Source organism: Haemaphysalis longicornis, unplaced genomic scaffold (assembly GCF_048455015.1).
Source record: "Haemaphysalis longicornis isolate Haplotype H1 unplaced genomic scaffold, Haemaphysalis longicornis Haplotype H1 scaffold_1, whole genome shotgun sequence".
Taxonomy (NCBI): domain Eukaryota; kingdom Metazoa; phylum Arthropoda; class Arachnida; order Ixodida; family Ixodidae; genus Haemaphysalis; species Haemaphysalis longicornis.
Window position 1 is genome coordinate 195,987,032 of NW_027526203.1, and position 12,022 is coordinate 195,999,053.

At 47.5% G+C, this 12,022-nt stretch overlaps 1 protein-coding gene across 1 annotated transcript in view; it reads right to left on the minus strand.

The window, feature by feature from the left end:
- LOC144140633 (nose resistant to fluoxetine protein 6-like) overlaps nucleotides 1–12,022 on the minus strand; it is a 131,738-nt gene that overhangs the window by 62,018 nt on the left and 57,698 nt on the right. The window lies entirely within an intron of this gene.

Genomic DNA, 12,022 nt, shown 5'->3' on the forward strand with positions numbered 1-12,022 from the left:
TTAGTTTCACTAAATAGAGCAGTTTTTGCCGAAGACGCCGAGCGCATGCTTCAGGCTAGGCAGGACCCAGCATTTGCCGCCAGAGAAGCTGAACGTAGTCTCAGTAGTTTAAGTATTAGAGTACCGCCACTAAGGCACGCAAGTCAGCAACGGCGGCCATTTTGGCATTTATCAGTGTTGCGAGATTGCCGCATCTACGGTCCCGCCGTTAACTTATACAGGGTCGTTTGTTAACAACACTACCGAAGATGCGGCAAAACGGCATTTTTAAACACACTTCTGCTGCTGAAACGCTGTTACACACGTTATCTTTGATTCGCAATCGGAACGACATCAGTCGCGAGGACAGCCACAGAGCAGGGAGGACAAGCTAAGCATACCGGAGTTGACCGACTAAAACGCATAAACAACAAAATGGCGGCGCCCAGGGATCATAGCAGTGTAAACAAATGTCACGTAACGCGAACTGACCAATGACCATGGCGGCAGCACGAAACAATAGGAGAAAAGACTGCCGATACTCTGCGCCCTTAACTAGGGACACTAGCCGAGCGCAAGCGAAAAGCGCGCCGAGACGACGAGAAACATTTCATACCCTCCTCCACCCCCATTTGTAAGAGTTTACAACAGCTTTGCAGGACATCCACTTTCGCAGGGCGGGATGGCGACCATACCTTTTTTTAGGTAGGATGCATAGCGAACTCGTCCGACAGCCACTATGTCAAGCGGTATTGCTTTTGTACATGTGGGGCGTTGCTGCGAGAGCGATGTCCTCGTGCTTGCGTGTTCCCCTCAACAGTGGACCGCACTGTATACATTCGCACTTCGAGCAATGAGCAGACAAGTACGAACTATAGCCGTTTGGTGCTAACACAAGCAAACAGTGAGGCAGCGTCTCGTCTGCCGCACGTATACCTTACCGCACGACAACAGAATAGGACACACCACCTACGTGTTTGATGCTTTTTATGTGTTTCAGTTTGATCCTTTCCAAGATACTTATATTACATTGAGAGCTGCTATGCATCTGAATTCCGCTCTGGAGCTAGAATAAAATTGTCGATGCGGCCGGATAAACGCACGCAATTTTGGTCAGAACCTAGCGCAAAATGGCTTCGCTGTAAAATGTGTCGCGTTACTGGCCTTTAGTGCTTGCTCGCAGCAGGTGTAAACACTATGATCCAGTGCCCCTGCCGTCTCTACACTCACACGTTGTAACCTTTCTTGCCCTTTCGCGACTGTACGACGGACACAATGGACCTTTTCTGAGACCTTTATCTGCGCATGCGCTTGCAGGAGCCGCCATTACTTTTGGCGGACCGCTTTTATCGGATTCGCTGCTTCTGACGGATGCCGTGGGGGCATGCCGAGGCCAACTTCAAAAAGATTCTGGTTGGCATTCGGCGGCCGCCGCTAAAGGGCTATGTCACCAGACGGTCAACCACTGGCGTTGGGAAACGTATTAAACCTCAACAGCGCACCTATACAACCGAAGCGCAGAGCGATGTGCTTTGCATGCACAATACGCTCCACTTAGTTATTTCGCTATGGGCGCGGCCCTACACTAGCAAAACCGGACAACAGCCTCACCGGCTACCGTGGTTGAAATAGCCACCAAGTGTGCTCTTCGTATCGTCGCCGCTGTTGGCGCTTTTTTTGGCCTGAGAAAGGTCCATTTGGCACTGCGAGCTCGTTGCAGTGTCCAACGTGGCCCAACAGTCATTCGTAAAGGGCACTACTCTCCCATACATCAGCGAAACGTTTCTAAATCAGAGCCCAATCACGACGCTGTAGTTGTGGCACGAGCGAGTCTCACGGCACTGCATTTTACGCATCGCCAATGTAATCCACCACGGCACTGTGTGCGCACTCGCCTCGGGCGAGAATTCATGCGCATCTGTAAATACTCATCCAGACCCACGCTTTCGGTTCCTTTCCTGCCTCGTTTTTCCTTTTCCACGCGTGGTTCTATTTGTGCACGCGCGCGGCGTAGTGGTTCTTATAATCAACCTTTTACCAAACTCCACGCGCCTTAAAATCCAGCGCGTCGGCGCCACGTCTTCTGTGCTTCCGTGGAACGTTGTTTGCTTCACGTGGTCGTATTTCGCGCATGGGTGCATCTCAGGGCCCTGTTTAAAATGCGCTAATTGTCGAAAACGTACGGACGCTAAATTTCGCATGCGTGTCGCCTTCCGTGGTCGCATTTTCTTTCGCGGCGAGGTCTAGTCAGTTCTCTTTAATCGCAACAGGCACATGTGATGTTAAAATTTTCTGTTGTTGTTGTTGTTGTTGTTGTCGTCGTCGAACCGAGACGGCAAACAACGCGAGCCGTAAGGCAGGAGCTGCTCTTAAGTGGAGCAATAACCATTACATTTAACGAGGCGCCCGCACCGAAGCGAGCGCACCGTCTATCGTTTCAGAAGGAACCGAACCCTTCTCTAAACTTCCGCAGTGTACATTTGGTGGGAATAAGCGCACCATCTATCGTTTCAGAAGGAACCGAACCCTTCTCTAAACTTCCGCAGTGTACATTTGGTGGGAATAATTTTCCGCTGCAAGGGCGTAGAACCGGTTATGATGAACCGCACTTGAAGATCTTCGGACCAGAACCGGCGTATTCAGCATTGTGTTGCCGGGGCGATATTAGGCTGCTAATCATGCTTTCACCGGCTCATATTTCTCCCTGCAACTCTCGAAATCGGGGGCGGCCTACCCTTGAGGAATCCGTTCTTTGGAATAAGTATCCCCTTGACCAGCTAACTATCCTCTGCACCAAAACCCAGCATGCCCCCCTCACCTCGGCCGTTCCAATTCCCTTTTAGACAAGTCTTATTGAACTCAAGGCGGATTGGGCGCTGCTATATGTGTACGAACACTTTCAACAGCCATTTAGCCCGCTGTTACGCTTGACTCCAACGCGGCTTTCCAAGTGAAGTCAAATTCATGTGCTTACACTCTATAGCTTTGACTGGGAAATTGAAGGAATTTGAAGGGAGAGAAGAGCTATGGGACGAGGACGAGCGCTCGTCCTCGTCCCATCTCTTCTCTCGTCCTCTGTCTGCCTCGCGCTTTGCCTACAAGAATGCATCACCAACAAGCCTAACTTTACACTCTCGTGAAGGAATTTCCACAACTAAAATAGATAATGTCCTATAACCGAACAGTGTGCACTAACCTTTGTTTTTGTTAACAACTGCCTCCTCTGCACGAGCGTTTTTTTTTTTTACTTTTTTTTTTAATTTTTCAGGCAATGTCACCACCTCCTACGGCTGAAAATTATTTCCCATTTATGCACCACTTTTGAACACGTTCCACCTAAAGTGCATCAACACAACATTTTGCTGTGGGTACATTTCCCAGGGCATGCACCCCCTTGTATGACAGCGTTAAACATCTAAGGGAGGTTTAGGAACGAATTAGGGGCCGGTAAATTTTTAGTGCGAAACTGTTTATGGCTAGGACCCCGTGCTTTTTGTTCTGCGTGCGCCGTTCATTCTCAACAAAAATGTCTTGCAGCAAAGTCGACTTATAATCACGGATGCTCAGCAGAAAACGGCGGGAACTCTCGTTTCATCAAAACATTCCTAAAAACAATCATATGACAGTTCGCCACTAAGATTACCCTATATATGACTCCGAGTTTTATTTACTTGCTATACTTATCCCACAGTGAGGTTGCCAACGTTGCAGAATTCCCGATAAACGGACATCCCATGTTTCTCTGCTTGTTTAGAACTCATCTTTCAAAGCTTTATAATGTAATCACGAAGTCATATTCGCTAACTATTAGCTAATGACGAGAAAAATGAATACATGTACACTCTATAACCATGCGCGTGATGTTAATTTTTATACAGACTCACTGGTGATCCACTTCCACATAGTCAATAGCACCTAATTTTGTAGTTAAGTGACACATTGTTTGTGAGGGTAATTTTATAGCACATGAAATAACCCCGCAACCCTTGGTCACCAAAAGAACTGCGTCAGTGCTAAGGCTAGGATTGTCCGCACAGAAAGGCGAGATCATCGGCACGAGACAGGACCTTTAGTCTATTGCCCAAAGTGACAAACATAAGGACTTCAAATAAAGGGCGAGAACCAAAGAGAACAACGGTCGTTGCTGTCTTGCCAAATGTTGTTTAGACATAGACTTGAAGGGGTGCCCATTAACAATTGATCTAGTTGAGGAGTTGGCAAAACAAGGCATGCCCCGTTGAAAACAATTGAACCGACGTTGACGGGATCCACGCGTGAAAAGAAAACAATAAACGGCACGCGCTACGGAAAATCCTAGAAAAGGTAATTTTAAATCGGGTGAACATCTCACAAGAATCATGGTCTAAATGATGGGCTGTACGAATAATGCTCAAAGGAGTTGTAAAGACTCATTTGAGCATTGACTTCACTAGACTAGACCTTCCACACAAGCCGAGTGTTTGATGAGGGCCAGAAACATTGCACATTTAAGGCGGTTGGATGTAATTTTCGCCAAGATCTTGTACTGTAAATTTGAAAAATTGATAGGTCTTTAGCCATCGACTGAATAGATTTTTTTGCTTTTTCTGTGGAGTTCTGAATTAGGACGGTGCGACTTTTCGTGGATGACCGAGGAGTTGGTCAAGCCACAAGCACTTTTTTATAGAACAGGCCCGAAAATCTCTTCCAAAGGTTGGTATAATCACCCTCCAATCCCCCCGGGCCAGCTCGGACGTGAAAAAAGGAAGTGACTATCACTGGCCCCTAGTTCACGTAGGGCGAGAGGGCGGCTTATAAAAGACATTCCTTTTCCGTGAGATGCGTTCAAACTCTAAACAGCACACTTTTAGCCGTGAAAGCGATATTTCGAGCCCCGATTCGCCCGAAAAGCAGGGAAAAGAATTTATCATGGCTTGTAGATCTCGGCAGAACTGTAAATAGCCCCGCTGAAAACCAACTTCATTACTGCCCCAGGCCCATGTTTGCGTACTCACACGAGACGTCAACGATGCCTTAAGTGTATTCTTTTACCTCAACAGGTATCGCCTCAAAATATCAACCGATAGTGTAAGCCTTTCACCGCAGCCATTTGAATACAAACCCAGGATGACATTTTATGGACACCAGCTGGACTTCTCGAAGATTTTTGTCGTGAACTTGGGATTTTTCAACTGTGTTCACGACCCTTAATTCAGTAAAATGGAGTAGCAGCACGTATATTGGCTTCCAGCTTATGCACTGAATAAACCAGTTAACCTACCTATGACGCAGGAGGTTGGCATAAAACGGCGAGGTGAATCTCTTACTAGAGAGATGTCAAGGGTCATCTGCCTGCGGCCAATGCCCACACATCACCACCGACACATGCCCATGCGGGGAGTTTCCCAAAGAATATATAGAATCTCCGTGCCACGTACCACGAACATCGGCTAATTCGCTTGCTTGGTCGCATCCTTGCTCTCTCACTCGTAGAGTTCATTTTCGTATTTCATGCCGTCGGTGACTTTCTTGCGAAATGGTTAAGTGGTGTTTTCTCTGTGAGACGAGGGGAGGGACGAACGGAATGAATTAACAGAACATTCAGGCGAGATTTACGATGACTCTAGGTTACAGCGATCGTCTGTAATGCTGCTAACCAACATGACGCTTCCTCTTCCTCGTCGATGCCACCTTACTGCCGTCTGGGCCAACCGGCACAAAGACACCGCCCTTCCCGAAGGAACCTCGCGGAAGCACCTTCACACGTCAGAGGGCGCCTAAAGAGTCATGAGTGTCTGCGCAGACCGGAAATCCCGTATACAAACGGCAAGAATCCGCCTTGGGCTCCCGCGTTCGCTGCATGTCTCGCCCCCAGCCGGTTATATACGACCAATCACGCGTGCCGTCGTGGTTTGCCGGCTTGTCCCACGTCATTCCTACTTCCAGAAGCGCAAACACGCCAGTAAACCGGCTCACGCTTTTAAATTGTCCGCTTACTCGAGACCCGTCAACTCGTGCGTCGGCCACTGAAACCGAGAAGGAAGGCGGTAAGCTGACAAGGGCCGGCGCAGAGTGGTGCCGTATTTCGCGCTCCATCCAGATCAATTTTGTCACAACCAGATCTGAGAGCCGGCTTGCCCGCCATAGCTGCTACAAGTGACGTCGTGAGCGCGCTTCACCTTGATCCCTGTCTGACGGCACCGCCTGCTTCACACAAGGCTTTGCTTTGCAGAAATCACTTCAACGGATTTGCAAATATTCTATATTTGCTAATGGCTGTACGGAGCCCGGCATTGGTCATAGAAGAACTTGTGCTCGATTTACAAGCACAATGAAGGATGATGCAAATTTTAGCAAACGTCCTCTGAGCTTCTAAACCGTAAACCTTAAAATGGGCACACACAAACTTTGCATTCGAATTTTTTGTGCGGCGATTGAAGTGAAGTAGCTCAATAATCTCATCACAAAGCTTGAAATACTCCGGACTGCAAAAAAAAAAAAAGAGAGAATTCCAACCACCTGGTTACTGTTTTTGGTTTCGGCGGCCGTCTATATACTCGGGAAGAAGTAACGGTGAATGCATTTCTCGTACATCACGGTGATGAAGGCAAGCATAAAAAAGTTGTGACGTTCGATTTGTGAATTAACGCCGTTACCCACGTTTTCTTGGACCACATGTTATTAAAATCGACCAATGTTTTCTTCGTCAAGCATAGAAAATGAACCAAGGCTGATCGTGTTGACGAAGGCTTGAAGCACACAATGCGTATAACACTCAAGTTGAATGAACTTAAATTTACTTAGTCTTCTTGAGTTTACTCCTGTTCAAAAGGCTTGATGACCGGAAGCCTCCGAAATTATAACGTCTTTTTTCTGGCTCCTTGTCTAATCCTTTGCGAAAGAGTATGCCATGTAATGGTAAAATGCCCATACTGTGATGCAAGACCACTCCTGATATCAACTGCCCATTTCTGTCTTCTCACCCAATCGTCTGGAAACGCATCTTCTGATGCAAATAAACCATTCTGAAACTATTCGCTAGTTTCCTGCGCGGTCACGTGTAATGTCATAGATAATGCAGCCGATAGCGTTAGCTATGAGATTGGGGTCAGTGAACATCAATATCCTCACCAACATCTTCCTTGTTATTATAGCGGTGTGTGCTTGAGTGCATTCGCCCTCTGACAGCTTAATGGCGAGGTCTTCAGTAAGTCCGATACGCATTCCAACAACTTCTTGCTCAATACGCTGCGATACATTCCATATTATAGCCAGCGTGCGTGCGTGTATTGGTGCGCATCAAAGCCATCAGTAGCAGCGTCATTTTCATTTTCTTGAATTCCGTGAACGTGCACGAGGAGAGAGAGAGAGAGAGAGAGAGAGAGAGAGAGAGAGAGAGAGAGAGAGAGAGAGAGAGAGAGAGAGGGAAAGGCAGGCAGACAGACAGACAGACAGACTAAATATATAATGAAGCAAACGGTGGTGTTAGAGCCGTCGCTCGGTGGGGTGGGTTCGCCTCAGTCCAGGTACCCTTGGGCCTTGACAGTAGCCCTGGCACGGGTGACCAGGAAATATTTGGTCATCATGATGGGAGCTGGTTTTGCGAACACTGGTCTAGGATATTGTCGTTGAGGAAAAACGGGCCTTTTTGAAATCAGCCGCAGCTTCTAATGTCCTATATGGTGATTAAGCGCGTACGGGTTGTGCATACAAATTGCACCCATCCTGTTCCGGAAAACCAACCTTCGTTTTATGTTTACATGCCTACATTCACCACATTTTAATCCTTTTTCCTAGCGCCCCCCCCCCCCCCCTCTTCGCCTGCATGCTCGAATCTCGACCAGATTTCTTTTTCAGTCATATTATTTTTGGTTTCCCCTGAAAATCCTAGAGGCGTGGCGGAGTTCACGGCCTCCGAAGCCTCACCGCGGTGATACAGGAAAAAGCTTTACATACACCATGAGCTCACGAAACCTCTATAATGTGCAACAAAAAGCCACCCAAAAAGCCGCTGAGAACACAATGGCCACTATCGTTTGCTGGCTACGCCCTTCCACGCGTCGCAGTCATACCGACGGCGCCCCCACACCAGGAATCGCTCTTTCTTCACCTTCAGTCTCCCCATTGGGAATTAACTCTGCAAGTCGCGCATATCATGGACACCCCAGGCATACATTGCTTTCTCCCATTATAAGGAGCAAAAAAATTGAATAGGCTAGTGTGACGAGAGCGGCAACAGTCGTCTTCAAGTTTTCGAAGTCCAGTTGACGCAATGGTGAACCACAAGTGACACCCCCCCTCTCTCTACCAAGGGGGCTGGTAGCCGGCGGGGCTCAGCCTTCCCCTCCCCTAAGTAACGCCACCGTAAGTGCGATCGTTGGTTGGTTAGTTTTAAGTAGAACCGACACCGAATGCAACAAATACGAGATTTATTGAGAAAATAATTAAAACAGAATGCACATGCGCCTAATCTACCTCGTTTTTCTGTTTTTTTTTCCTCGGATGTTTTATTGTGGGGTGGGGGGGGGGGGGGGGAGGATAGACTAAAAGCAGTAGCGTCTTGCACCGTTGGGTGAAGTGAAAGCAAAGCGCTTTGGTAACACTTAAAGTAGTAGGGTTGTTCACATGAATGTTAAAATAAAAAAAAAAGGTTGAACGGATGCAAATTAACACCGTTAATTTTTACCATCTACTAATTTTTACCATCTACTACAGAAATTTGGTTTTACGTGGCAATGCTCCGCCAGGGATTAGCGTTCGTTTCCACACACGGCGGCGCAAGCACAAGCCTCGAATGTAAAATCATATCAATTGGTCACAAAATTACAATATTAAAGCTAAAATGTTCAAAGAATGCCTGGGACATCCCGTGACTCAAAATGTCTGGGCCAAGACGTCGTGCACCAAAATGTCCGTGCACAGAAATGTCCGCACCGAAACGTCCTGCACCTAAATCTCCGGATCCCGTATTAGACAATCCTTCCCCGCCAGGGACCAATTCTATCGGCCGGACGCGCGCCCTGGCCTCCTCAGGCAAACGATGAAAGGTGAAAAGCATTCTCGCGGCTACGCTATTCACCCGTCGAACGCCGCGTAAGTTCAACCAGCATGAAAGCAAGCACAAGCTGCGACCTGCTGCGTGGTTATTCTTCTGCCTTTGACCTTCGAGGAAGCACTTACGGCTGAAGGGCGGGCAAAATTGACCAGCTTATACGAAAAGAAACTCGAGCCTTGGCATCAAAAACAGCCAAATCCTAGTGATGTAACGGCAGGAACGCCGTTCCTGCCGTTCCTTCAAAAACGTAACGAGTTACCGTTACAGTTCCACCGAGCGTTAATGGAACGGTGGCGTTCCTCCGTTCCTCCAAAAAGGAACTAGTTCCAGGAACGCCGTTCCTTGTAACGCCGTTCCGTACAACACTGGTATTAAGAAACGGGCACAAGGGAAAATTGAGGGAGTATTGGATATGAGAGATAGAGTGGAGGATTGGTGTGCTGTAGTAGGTTTTACTGTTTTGTTTTTTCTTTATAAACGACGACAGGTGAATGGTTGCTGCTTGGTAAGTTGAGCATGGAGAAATACTTTTATTAGAAGGGAAGGCTCTAGGCCCATTTGGAGAGTGGGTGGTGACGTGGGAATGGGGCTCTGTGGCGGTTGAAGATAAGTTGGATCTGTGTATCCGAGGATGTAGTCATACGCATTCATGTTCCTATATAAGCTAGACGCTGTTCAAGCGGAGAAGTTCTCTACACAAAGCATTGGGCGGCGGGGGGAGCATACTCGCAGCTCTAGGCTACTCCTGCAGGGCCACTGTTAATCGATAATTGTGCTATGAGTGTGAGCGTAAGGGTGTAGACAGTATGAGGGCTTACGGGAATTGAGGGTTCTGTTGCAGGGGGTGTGAATGGGCGATATCGTGTGAATTTTGGCCAAAATCGGGTGATAGGCTTAGGTGGAATAGAAAAGGTGAGGGAATTTAGGTGCCCATACAGGGACGCGTTTCAGTGGATAGGCAGCGTTGGCGATGTATTTATTGGGGAGTTTGGGAAAAGACGCAAAAAAGCCGGGTGATTAGGGCGTGCCGACAAGATCTTGAAAATAATACCGTCGACAGCCACTTGTTTCGTATACCAGTAGACCGAGATTTCAATCTCGTTGCGTTGATGTTTTTAATACCACGACGATGGATTAAATGTGCCTGTCGAACATGTTGCCCAGCCGCGCCGCACTTCCGTTACATGTCGCTCTTCCACTACGACTTCCGGCAGTAAATTTGGCTCATAAAGCCCATTCTGCGCTAAAAAATCAACAATGTGAAGTTGATTGGCACTCGAAGAACCAACGTGCTGATTTTCCATTTCGCTGAATGAATGCTTACTTAGCGGTGCGGACTGGCGTTCTGCTTGATTTTTTAAATCCCTACAACGTTCAACAACCGCGGTTTCCTCGGTGCCCTTGGGCGCTTTGCTGACGAGAGTGACCTCGCAAAGATAGTCTAGCCGGGGTCTTCCACCCCTATCCGTGCATTCAGGGACTTATTCTTTCTCACTAGGATCTCCAAGCGAACATCGCCTCTTGACCACCTCTGCCTTCCTCTTTTCCCCATCTCCCCCTTCCTGCACCATTGTTTTAATAATACACTTTCTCTCACTCACTTATCTGGTTTTTATTCTAATTTCTATCATCGACGAAAAAAGAGTAGTTTAAAGCGCACCAAATTCGCATTTTGTTTTTTCGTTGCATGCATTTTAGCTATAAAACCTTTAGGCTGAAAAATCGCGTGCTAGCAGTGCTACATTTATTAATTTTTTGACCCCCCCTCCATTACCATTGAAATCACAACAGGGATTTACCACCATTAATCGCCGTCACAGCGTACTTAGTCATCGAATGCTTCTTGTAATTTTTTCTTTTTTTCCCCCTCAAACCACAGATAACAGCGTCACTCATTCTAACCGATTCAGCCCTCGCAGACACAAACAACCAAGAAAAGATCTGGAAAAGAAGAAAAGACCACCATTCAATTCCTCGAACGAGCAGGTGCAGGGCGTCTGCTTCATTATCGAGAGACCTATCGAGAGTGCTCTACGAAGAGACACATGGTCAGCCCACCATTTGCGTCAGTATACTGCACGAAGACGTATGCGGAAAGGGCCACACAGTGATGTTTCTGGAATACTAAGTCACTGACAATGGCAAGAAACGAATTGGAACATGTACACGAACAAAGGGGACATCGCAATGGAAATATCTCGGATATAACTATCACAAGGCGAGACAGAAACGCCACGCTCTGTTATGCCCGTAAAAGGGCTGTAGCTTTGCGTCGCTCCGACACACATAATCGACAGGAACAGCTTTGCAGGCCAGACACCGAGAAAAAATGAGGTGCCCTTCCACTCTCTGAACGAGGCTGACTAGCGAAGCCGGGCACAGTCCAAGGAGTTCACAAAACAAAACACGTTTGTTTGTAATTTGTGATTTAGCATATTTCCTAGACAATCAGCTGGATGAAACTTGGAAGGACTACGGTTTTATTAAACATGGGGGTGTCCGTTGCCCTCACGCATCGTAGGCCTCTCACTGTTTGTGTTGGTGTGTTAGAACCAACACAAACCACTCGACCCCGGAGGACAGCAGCCAGGTTCAATGGGCCGTGAGGCGTCCACGTTAAATCTCCCACCAGCACAACGGGCATGTTATCGGTGAGGGCATAAAATCTCCCTTTTGTTTTTCAAGATTTATTACCGGGTGCACGCATAAATGGGCGCGCAGTAACAGGTTTCTGGAATTAGACGTGCGGTGTTAAAAAGCGCGTACGTGCGTTAAAACGTGACAACCGCATCGTGCACCCCCGCATCTAACCTTACACCTCTTCCTGTCTATATACGGGCCGTCGGAACGCTATAAAACAAAACCACAAAAATACGGACCTGAACGCGAAACACAGAAGTTTTCGCTGCGTGGGCGAAGGATAGGGCCTTTTCAGTGGGCGGTTTACGACAGACTGCGCGGCTGCACATAATTTGTCTTAATGGGAAATGCCTCTTTAACTGAGAGAAA